Genomic DNA, 7,841 nt, shown 5'->3' with positions numbered 1-7,841 from the left:
ATCCCATCCCCCCGCATCCCGTCCCCCCTCCCCCGCTTCCAAGCGAAGACTCTCGCTCCCTGCCCGCTGTCCGGCCGCCCCCCATCCTACAAACCCCGCATCCCAACACAGAGATGCTCCAGGCATCCCTGCAGCCTGCGACGGAGCCGCACATCCCTTCTCCCCCTCCTCCTCCTCACTCCAGACCTTGTAGCAGCATCATCCCAGCCCTGGAAACGGCTGCGGGATGTGGAAACGTGGCAGCCAGCCCCAGGCACTCGTAAAAACGCTCCCGGGGAGCGGGCAGGAACCTCTAACCTCCCTCTAACCCCTCTCATAGCACAGCAACTCTGCCAGAGCCTGGAGGGGGATAAGGGGGGTACCGCTGACACCCCTCCACGGCAGAGCAAACCAGCTCGCAGAAGGTGCTGGTGGCTCTGGCAGGCTGGAAAACCCCCTGGGCAGCACCAGAAGGGACAGTGAGGGACAGGCCACCATGTTTTGGCTCCGACCTGGCAGGCGGCACGCGCCGGCTGCGACGGCCGGGTGACTAATGCAGCTCTTTAAACGCCTCCACCGGCACGGGAGCGTGGCTCCGGGTTAGGGTTTAATTATCTGCCTTCCTCCGCAGCCCGCCCTCTCCTCTTGCCTGAACCGCCGCAGGGACCCCAGGGGGACGGCATCCGTCCCCCCCATCCCCGGCCGGTGCCTGCTGGCACCGAGCGAGCGGGGCCGCGGCAGGGAGCTGGCCGGGAGCACGCCGAGGCTGCAGCTGGGGGCTATAAAAAGCACGGCTGCGGCACGCAGCGAGGCACTGAAGAGGGGAATTAAACAAAATCAGGTGGCGGGGACGAGTTCGGGCCCTGGCTTCTGCAAGCCCCAAGCGCTGCTCCCCATCGTTCCCTCCCGGCCAGGCTGGGGCAGAGTGGGGAGCTGAGATTGGGCACTGGACGGAGGAGGCAGGGCTGGGAGGGAAGGCAACGGAGGGGGTCTAGGCTGGGGGAACGATGGCCGGCTCCGGCACGTGGGCTCCTGCCCAGAGACGCCGGATCTGGGCACCTAGCCTCCTGGCAGGTTGCTCTGGAGGATTAACTGTGCCCCGATTTACGGCCAGAGGTGGCTTTGCTGGGAGGGAGCTGGCACACTGACCAGGTGAGAGCAGGCACCCCACCACTGCCCAGCACCCCAGTCCTGGTGGGAACCTCATCCAGTGGGGACAGCAACGGCACAAGCTGGGGACAGACAGGGAGCTGGTGGCAGCTCCCCACTCAGGGACGCGCCATGTTTGCACAAGCCCGAGCTGGGGAAGGTCAGATTAATTTTAAACCTGAATAAACAAGGGGAGAAGGCAATGCCAGAGCTCGCCCTTCCCAGAGGGGATACCCAGCAGCAGGGCAGAGCACCCATGGCATGGCCATGCCCAGCCCCAGGGGCTCACATTGCCCTAGGAGGGCCGGGACAGACCCAAATCCCAAATCCCACGCCTGGGGGCCTCCCTTTTCCACAAGGAGCTCCTGGCTGAGTCAGTGCTGGCAGCGGGGAGAGTGGCTCCCACTTGCCTTTACAAAATCCCTCCCGCCTTCACGGGGGAAGCACCCGGACCCGGGGCCCCCGTCCCACCGGGAACAGCACCAGGGCTCGCCTCTGCCCTGGCCTCGGCACACAACACAGTCTTGGAAAATAACCAGGAGGAATAAAAAAAATATAATAAATTTGTTTGTGGGTCAAGAGGAAAATGGAAAAAAAAAAAAAAAAGTTTGTGTTTTTCATGCCAAAAGGAAAATGAAAACCAAAACATTTTGTTCTAAATGATAGGCCTTGTTTAGTTTTCAGTGGTTTTACTTTTTTAAAATGGCTTGAGTTAAATCGAGCTAAATTTGGCTTCCAAACGTTACCTTGGGGTGGGGAATAAAATAAAATTAAAAAAAAAAAAAAAATAAATCAAAACATCTCATTTGGAAAATGTCAGAGTGAAAAGCCGTGGCTTTTCCAGCCTTGGGAAGAGCCACAGCCGGGTGCTGAACCCAGCCTCGGCTCACAACTTACAGCTATTTTTCTAGAAAATAGAGCATTTGCTGTGCTGACTGACGGCCAGGAGGGCTCAAGGAACCCTCCTGGTGCCCGGTTCCTATCGTGTCCCTTCTGCCCGTGCTGGTCCTGGGACCCGCTGGGGCACGGAGGGACCCCGCTGCAGCCGGCAGCCCTGCGTGCGAGCCCAATCCGAGCCGAGCCGCTCTCCAAAACTCCTCTTTAAATGTCTTTTCTATTAGGTCAGCATTCCTGCGTCGCCCAGGGAAGGTGGTTACGGCCGGCAGCCCAGCACACAGGCTCCTCGGTGCCGGCTGCTGGCTCTCCATCAGCAAGCAGCCTGCCCACGCTATTAAATTACTGAGAAAAATGGATCGTTTCACCAAAAAATTAGGTGCAGGAACCTCTCACGCAGTGGCAAGGTGAGCTGGTAATTGGAAATTCACAGAGCTGGCCACAAAGGCTGCCTCCGGCTCCGCTCCACCCTCCTCTGGTTGTGGTGAGGGATGGTGGGGAGGGGTTCGCTGCCATCCCTGAAATGCTGCTGCTGATGGAGATGCAGATGGTGTGCCCCAGGAGGGTCAAATGCTGCTGCAGGGTTCTTCCGTTCTTGGTAGATAGAGAAAATAAGTGAATAAAAGCTCTCAGGGACCTTTCCAGGCACTGCAGGAAGAAAATCCTCCATGCATGGCCGGACCTGCTCACCATTAATCACCCTGCTGGGACATATCTCATGGGGACACTGGGGATGCAGGAGGACGTGCAGTCCCAGCACCCGTCGCACTCTTCCAGCTGTGCCCCAGGGGTGACAATCAAGATGACCCTCCCCATAAACCTTGCCTCTCTTATGTCCTTCACCCATCCCAGGCACAGCACGAGCACCGCTGCTGCTCCCTCCATCTGAGCCTGGGCCATCTCAGCATCCTCTTCCTGGACCACCACGAGTCCAAACCTCAGCACCTTGTCAGCCAAGCAGAGTCCTCTAAGGCATCTCCAGGGCAAACCAATCTGGGCTCTCGGAGCTGCCCTAGCGTGTATCTGCAGCCTCTGGTTGGGAAGGAGGGATGGGAACGTGCAGCAGACCAAGGTCTGTGTCAACAGGATGCTCCAAGAGAATGGCCCCTCTGGAGTCGCAGGCCCTGGGGGGGTCACATCCTTCTCCCTGCATGCACCACTTGTCCCTGGCACTGTGGGAAGGGGGAATACAGCAGCCAAAGACCCCAAGGCACTGAGGCAGCTTTTGGGGTGCTGGGGTGCAAGGATTGTGGGAACACTCATGGCTAGAAAGGGGAAACAGAGCCGGGCACGGGATCGGGGAGGCCAGGAAAAAGGGATGCTTCCTTAGGCACAGCCTGCTCCAGGTGTAAAGCTGCAAAACTGAAATCCAGGATGGGGTGGAGCAGCCCCAGGGGGGCTACGAAACAGCCCCCTGGGAGCCTTGCAGGAGCTAAAAAAATGAAAAGCAGCTGAAGAACTGAGGAACCCCCCGGGGTTGCGTGTTGGCCCTTGCAAGACACGGATGGAGCAATAGCTGGTTGGGTCCACCAGCTCCTCCTAAGCCCTGAGGCCTCGGGCAAAACTCATGGAAAGCAAAGGCAAGGCTCCTGCAGACCTCCCCAGGGGCTGTTCCTGGCCCTGCAAGAAAGCCTGGGGAGATGCCAGCTGGCTGGCCCGGGCACCCTGCGTGACAGCGGCTTTCGCAAAGCCAAGTCGGGCCACCGTGGCCGAGCCATCCCCGGGGACCTTTGCGGGGGTGTTGCAGCACAGCTGTCGGGAGCTCTGTCGCAACACTGGCACGGCGCTGGGCCGGCCCACGGTGGAGACCCTGCATTGTTTTTTCCTCGCTGCTTTTGCAGGAAGGCGAGGGCTGAACGGCGCCTTTCGCGGTGCTATTGAATTCAAGAGGCACCGATGCCCGTGACGACCTTCATCAAAGAGGGGCTGGCGAGTTCCCTGGCTCCAGCTGCGGCTATCGGTCTGGCCAGGATGAAGCCACGCAGGGCTTCTGGTCCCAAAGGAAGGGGCTGGTGAAAGCACAGGAAAGCGAAGGAAACAGCTGGACGGGCATGAGCCCATGGGGACGTGCTCTGGGGACGCTGTGCCCACCCCATGGCCTCCCACGTGCTCTTCTGCAGGGACATCCACACCCCTTAGGGCTGGCGGCAGGATGGCAGGAGGCAGCCCTGAGGCCTGTTCAGAGCTCCCCAAGGCGCAACGGGTTGTGAGGGCAGTCCCTTTCTGCAGAAGACCCTCCCCAAATTGCCTCAGCGGTGATGCTCCCCCAAAGCTGGCAGCTTCTCCCACCCCCTCTCCCTTCCATGCATCTCCAGCATTGCCTTTTCAACAAAGCTTGGTGTCCCTTGTCTCTCCACTTTTCAACAAGGCTTGGTGTCCCTTGTCTCTCCACTTTAGGAGGTGGGATAAACCAGAAGATGCCCAAATTACCTTCTTTCCACCATCATTAGATGGATTTCATTAGATGAAGGAGCCCTAAACTTTTCCACCTCTCCCTATAAGGCAATCTCTGTGGGTCCAGAGTCATTTTTATTAGGCTGTTTCTATTTCGGCTGTCTCTGCATTCAGAGGAGGGGACCAAAGCTGAATGGCCTCTGGGGAGCCCAGGGTTGATTTCCAAAATGCTTGCAGCATCCTCCCCTTTCCTGGTGGATGCAGGGTCCTACTTGTGTCCCCAGGTCCCCGGGCCAGGTCCCCAGGCCATCACCACCTGCATAAGCCAGCACCATGTCCCACAACACCAGGTCTCATCTGAGCTCCCTCCAGCCCATCCATTGCTTCCGAAAACATCTTCAGGAAATGTGTACGAGCAGGGCAGTGGCAGATGTCACCTTCGGCGAGCCAGACTTTTCCAAAATCCCTCATGAGCTTTTGCAGCAAGGACCGATCCCTGCTGGAGCAAGCCCAGGCTCTGCTGGTCAGATGCGACCACAGTGCATGGTCCCGCTAGGATGGAGGTGAGTCAGGTCTTGACAATCACTTTGGGCTTCTTGTTTCCTTTCTCCTGGACCTCTCCCACCTCAAACACTATAAGTGGAGGAGATGTTTGCCAGGTTTTTTTTCCCATGTCCCAGACTCATGCTGCTGGAGAGAAGGATGAGTTGCACCTTCCAGCCCATCCCTCTGCCTGTACCGGAGATCCCGGCACACGCTCCAGGGGCTGTGGGTGCTGTGATCATCCCAAAGAGCCCAAAGCCCCCCCCGTCCCACCCCTGTGCCAGAGTGACTCAGAGACCTGGGAAGCAGCCAGACTCGAGAGATAATTCCTATTAACACACTGATCCCTGACACCGCAAACCTGCTTCTAATTTCCAGAGGAATTTTCCTTTTTCCATGGAAATGGTCCATGGGAATCTGGCTGCTGGAGAAGGCGACTCAACCACAACTGCAAGGCATCTACACCCTTCCCCACCTTCCCAGCCTAAATGGGAGGAGAAAACTCATCACCGGGAAGTGCAGAGAGATTTGCTGGTAGGAACTCGGGTCGCAAGGTCACTACAAGCCCGGCTGGAGAGTTTTGGTGATTTTCACACATGCGATGCTGTTGTAACCACAGGAACACTTAGAAAAACCAAAAGCTCTCTAAACATCCCAGCGAGTCACCCTAGACATCCCAGGGCTAATTCCTGGTGCTGGCTTTGTATCAGCATCCCAAATGCCAGTGAGTCCCCAGCATGTCGCCTGTAGGGAAGAGCTCCTGTCCCATCCAAACTCCATCCTTGGCTACACCTTCAGCGCAGGGGCAGAGCCACCCTCTCCCATGCCTGAACAAGAAGAGGGGAAACGAGTTGGGAGAGATGCTGAAGTGTTCTGAAGGGAGAAAAGCAGAGCCACAAGCCAGCACCTGCCCCCTCCTGCAGGAAGCATCTCGTGAGGGGTTCTTCTCCAGAGCCAAACCCATGGGAGAAGAGGAGGCAAAGAATCCTTGGCTTGTTTAGCCTAATGAGGAAGCTATAAATACAGCAGGGTAAACACCGGAGAGAGAGAAGAGGTCTTGAACTAAAAGCACAATGTTGGCACGAACCCACGGGGAATAAGCTCTCCAGGAACGCACTCGGCAGGAAACTGGAGGGAGGTTGAGCCCTGCGTGAGCAGGAAGAGTCTGGAGTTGCCTTTGAACAGGAGCGGAGCGGAAAGAGAGGATCTGAACTGAGTGCTCTGCTCAGTCACGGCAGGTGATGCACCGTCACCATCCACAGGGGTTTCCCCACCCAGGATGCTCCAGGCAACCTGGGGGAGAAGGGTACCTGCAGGCTGGGGGATGCAGACGTGGGCTGCCCGGGGAGCCCACCCAGCATGACAGCTTCTGATAAACCCAGCAGCTGCAAAAGGGAAGCGCTGCCGCTGCCACGATGAAGACGGCGGGGAGACTCGGCACGCCGTGAGTCATTCATTCATCCTTCACAAACAGGGCCCGCACTCAGCCAAGCATCCTCCTCCCCCCCCCCCACTCCCCCCCCACTCCGCCACCGGGACAGCTCTCTGGTACAGGGAAAAAGTGGCTTATCAGATACAATCAAGTCAATTTTTCCCCTCCCTGTGAGGTTCCCCAAAAGTTCATGAAGCAGGAGGCAGGGCAAAACTGGAGCTGCTCTTCCCCCAGCTTCTTGCAGGCAGCCTTTGCCTTCAGCTGCAACCCCCGTGAACCCCTCCCCACCACCCCTACTGCACCCCACATCCCCTGTTCACCCACCGCTGGTGATGTCCAGCCATGTGCACAACCCCACTGTCACCACTCAGCCGCCAACTCCAGCCCCACTTTGGCTGCCAATGTCATCTCACAACTCTTTGGAAGGGAGGTATGGCTCCTTTTGCTCCCCAAAAAAGACGAGATTTGTGAAGCAGAGGGTGTGTGGGTGCTGGGAGGACATTGTGGCCACATCCTGTCCTTGTCCCTGCCTCAGGAGGGTTCTCCACCAGCTTTCAGCACCCCGTGAAGCTCCTCTACCTCGTGCCAGGCTGGGATGCCGTGGGCTCCATGCAGCCCTGTGTGTAACCACTCTGCGACCTGCCCTCCTATAAACATAGCCAGAAGAGAGCAAACACCCCACCTCCTCCTGCAAACGCGGCCAGACATGGCTGTAGCCCACAAGGAGCGGTCACCTCCCGGCACCCGAGGCGTTCAGCCAGCCCTGGGCCACTCGGTTGGGCTATGCCACCAATACCAGTCTGCCCAACACCAGTTTGGGCACAGCAACACGTCTGTGAGTTGCTGCAGCCCTGGGTTTCTCCCCATGGAGACCAGGCACAATGAAAATAGGATTTCCAAGGCACCCCCAGGGCCCGTCACAGCGGGGTCTTGGTTTGCTGACAGCGGTGTCTGAGCCAAGCTCAGCCCCATGGCCCCCTCTGACACCCTTCACCAGCCCAGAGCTAGGGGATTTTGGGGATTTTGGGGGGCGGTGTGACAGCCAGCCTGAGGGGGTGGCAGTGGGCACAGCCAAGGGCAGGGCACCCGCAGGATCTGGCAGAGGATGGAGAAGTCATGATTGAGACAGCATCCCAGGGCAGGGAGGGACAAGGCAGGCAGCGAGCCCTGCCAGTGCCTGCGCATGGGAAAGCGCCTCTTGTAATTGGGAGCAGCTTTTCCTTCCCCGGACCCCCCAGGAGAAAGAGGGGACCCTGCCAGGGAAGCGCTTTGCCTGGTGTTGTTCCAAGCCTTTCTCCAGAAAACTCTCCCCAAAGACAGGGGGGATGGGGGTGGGAGGCTCAAAATTCGGGGGCGGGGGGCAGATCCCATCCCGGGAACCCCACATCGGTACCCCCGGTGCTGCTCCCTCTTCTCTGCCTTGCCCGGAGATGCTCGGGGTTTGGTTCGA

At 58.3% G+C, this 7,841-nt stretch overlaps 1 protein-coding gene across 2 annotated transcripts in view; it reads right to left on the bottom strand.

The window, feature by feature from the left end:
* The window catches only part of IL11RA (interleukin 11 receptor, alpha), a 25,412-nt gene that overhangs the window by 17,200 nt on the left and 371 nt on the right, over positions 1–7,841 (bottom strand). The window contains exon 1 of one of the 2 annotated variants that reach the window (XM_014952472.1): positions 6,716–6,734. The exons of the other annotated variant lie outside the window; for it this stretch is intronic. The gene's annotated coding sequence lies outside the window, so the exon portion shown is untranslated. Of the gene's footprint in view, positions 1–6,715; positions 6,735–7,841 lie in introns of those variants that run through there. 2 annotated transcript variants of the gene reach the window in all.

The sequence above is a fragment of the Calidris pugnax genome, unplaced genomic scaffold, assembly GCF_001431845.1.
Source record: "Calidris pugnax isolate Ruff unplaced genomic scaffold, ASM143184v1 scaffold220, whole genome shotgun sequence".
Taxonomy (NCBI): Eukaryota; Metazoa; Chordata; class Aves; order Charadriiformes; family Scolopacidae; genus Calidris; species Calidris pugnax.
The sequence above is the reverse complement of the archived record's forward strand: the minus strand, read 5'-3'. Positions and strand labels throughout refer to the sequence as shown.